The following is a 3,557-nucleotide window of genomic DNA, read 5'->3' as shown; positions in this document are numbered from 1 at the left end:
TTGTAAATAAGGCTCAATTCACCATCCCCACAAGTATACTACACCAAAGTCAGGGAGTAGAATCCTTGATTTTCTAACAACAGAAATGTTGATATTCATGTGGATGCCCTTGAGAACATTGAAGCCCCAAATTCTCCTCTGGGAACCCTCTGGGCTTTCAGAACTAGCCCAGTTCCCACAGGTAGAGATAGCAGCTGCTCAATGACTATAAAGCATGCAGAATTTCACATGAGGTAGCTGTCTCTCAAGTTAATACATACCCTCCTATAGATTTGCACCTACCTTCCCTTGTAACTTCTAAGCCATCTACACTCCTCCTCCCTATTACAGTCTACAAAGGCAAGGTGATAGATTCAGTCCAGGCCCAAGTCCATATCACATAGTTGCAATTGATTCATGAACACCCTCCATCATTTCCTCATTCCCTGAGTACATAATCAAGAAATATATACTTAGCAGCTGGCACAACCTTTATATTGATTTATTCACTTATTGAGGAAGAGCAATGATGATGGGAAAAGCCTAGAAGCTCCTAAAATTTTCCTCAACCCTAGATAAGATAGTAAATCAGGAGTAAGGCCACATTCTGAGTAGAATGGTAGAGATTAGTAACATCTACTAAGACATAAGGGATACAGAAGTGTTAGTTCCCAGTGTATCTTTGCTTAATTCATCAGTGTAGTCCTTGCAATAAAAAGATAGATTATAGCCAATAACTGTGAGCTGCTATAAACGTTACCAATTGCTTCAATGGCAATTGCTGTGCTGGAACCCAGTATCTTTACTAGAAGAGATTGACACAACATTTTGGCGTGCAGCTATTAATCTGATGACTGTCTTATCTTCAGTTTACAATGGGAGGAAGGATCCCCTTGAATGGATAACAGTAGCAGTATGTATTCAGACTCTTGCCCCAGGTCTATACTAACTTTTCTGCTCTGTCACAAAGTAAATCCAAAGTTTCTTTGATCAGCTCAACATTCTACATAACATCACGCTGATACCATTGACATAATCTTAATTAAATCTAAGAGGTTGCATATGGCAAGTACACTGGTTTCCTTGGTAAGACACACATGTGACACACCATAGGAAATAAATCCTACAAATATTTTAGAAGTCTGCTATATTGATGAAATTTCTAAGCATCTAACAAAATGGGGCATGCCCAGGCATCTCCTCTTAAGTAAAAGGCAAATCACTGTACCTTGTACTTCCTAGATAGACAAGTCATTGTATCTTTCATAGTTCTTGGTAGGCATCTTTGGGTTTTGGGTACAGGACATACCTCCCTTGTGAATACTGTTCCATCCTATTTGTCAGATAACTTGGAAGGCTGCCAGTTTTGAGTGGGTGCCCCCCAACAGAAGAATACTGTAAAATAGGTTAAAAATGCCTTTTGAGCATAGCCTGTGGTGCTACAGGTAACCTTGATAGGACACAGTGCAGAGTCTCTGGAAAGCCCCACTAGAGTTTTTGAGCAAAGTCATGCCATCTGCATCAGAGAATTAGTTATCACTCCAAAATAAGCTCCTGGCATACTACTGAACTCTAATAGAAACTAAGTGCATGACCATGGGATAGCAACTAACTATGTGACCAGAGATGCTTATTGTGATGATTAAGTCAAGTATGAACTTGACTGGGCCATAAAGTACCCAGATATTTGCTTAAATATTATTGTCGGTTCTGTCTGTGAGGGTGTTTCTGGATGAAACCCTCATCACTAATAATTTCTCATATGAAGTTCCCTAAATGTGGGGGAACCTATCTGTCTACAAACTAGCCACTCTCCCCTCCTCAACTTCTGGGTCCACTGGTATTTTTCCTGATTCCTTCTGTTGTGGCAACATTGCCTGTAACAATAACAGATTATCTTAAGGCAGCATCAGTTGTACCACAGAAAACATTCTTGTATCCTTTGCCCTGACTTTGGGAATGTAGAGCATTTCCAACTTGGCCCTTTGGCTGCATCCTGAAGCCTGAAGCTTCTAGTCACTACTTCTGGCTTTGGAAGTTTCTCAAATATAGATTTCTATTGGTCTCCTTGGCTCAGGACACACGTCATTTTCTCTGTTTCTTTTTGAAGCTCTATCATCATGCTTGAAATGAGGGAAGCCCTCTCCCTCTCTTGTAGTGGGAATGGGGGTGGGATGTGGAGGTGAGTTCATAGCATACCAGCATTTATCTCCAAGGAAACCCTCTCCTTGACCTTTTCAACTTTGGTAGTCATGAAGTGCTTATTGGGATAAGAGTTCTAGAACACTTTCTTTGTACATCTGCGTAGGTGGTCTAGTAGTTCACTTCAGCAAATGTGAGTGATTTATACCCATGTCCCCTTAAACATTTTAAGACCTCATACTGAAACTGTGACAGAAATTGATGTCAAATTATTAACATCATTTGACATCAGTTTTTATTCATTTATGCATATATTTTTCACTTCTTATTAAGCAAGTGTTCTTTGCACCATGGTAGCTGCTGATGATGCAAGGATAAAAAAGATAGGGTTTCTGACCTGTAATGGTCTGGAGTTGAACAAATTGTACCCTGAGAACAGGCAGTTAAGGACCTCTTTTCTAATTTTCTGGAGTTCAGCGGGGCAAAGACTGTCCTAGGAGAAGATCTGCTCTCTTTGCATGCTGCCTGAATAAAACCTCTTCTTTGGAGCTTCTGTCATTAGTAGTGGACATGGCATTGGTATTTAAGGCTCCTCAAGTGAATTTAAAATGTAGCCAGGGTTGAGGTTTATCCCCAAAACACATGCACAAGTGTGCACACATATATGCAAACACATCACCAAATTATACTTCTGCTCAAGGAATCTAATCTAGCTTCTATGATAATTGGGAGAAATATCAATGATTAAATCCGCATAGAGAAGACATAAAATACCCTTCAGGCAACATTACTTCATTGTTATTTTGAGGGGTCGATTGCTCACATGTTCATTCCACATTTATCTTCTGTCAGTCCAAAGGTAGAAATACCTGATTTTGCAAATGTTTCTCTTTCCTGTAGAGGTAAAAGGAAAGATAAGACCAGTCCTATTCACGAAAAAATGAGAAAGTATACGAAAAATCAATATTCTTTTAAAGATCTAGAGCACCGTTATTGCTTCCTCAGAAAAAATTTGTAGTAACGTTTCTACTTCACATTTTTATTGCAGAGTAAATTTGCTGAAAAGACTATAGTGAAAAAATGATATTCAGCCTTAAGATATAAAACTTTAAGAGTGGCATCATAGGAGTACAAAATATTTTAACTAGCATTCCTCTTCATAATTTCCTGATGCTATTTTAATATGACCTTGAAGGTCAATGGAGGTTTTAATGAAAAAATCCTAGAAACTCAGACTGTTTTCTGTAATAACTATGGGTTTTTTTTGTTATAACCCTATTAACTGATTTTTTGCTCTCGCCTGCCGCCCTCCTGCTCCTGCTCCGGCTCCGACTCTTGGTACCCCGCTCCGGGAGCCCAGCTCCCCAGCACTGCCGCCGCCTGGGTGTGGGGGCTGCTGGGGCTGAGCCGGGCCTCGGCGCCGGCTGTGAGGACGG

This window comes from Colobus angolensis, unplaced genomic scaffold (genome assembly GCF_000951035.1).
Source record: "Colobus angolensis palliatus isolate OR3802 unplaced genomic scaffold, Cang.pa_1.0 Scaffold49, whole genome shotgun sequence".
In the NCBI taxonomy this organism is placed as follows: domain Eukaryota; kingdom Metazoa; phylum Chordata; class Mammalia; order Primates; family Cercopithecidae; genus Colobus; species Colobus angolensis.
The sequence above is the reverse complement of the archived record's forward strand: the minus strand, read 5'-3'. Positions refer to the sequence as shown.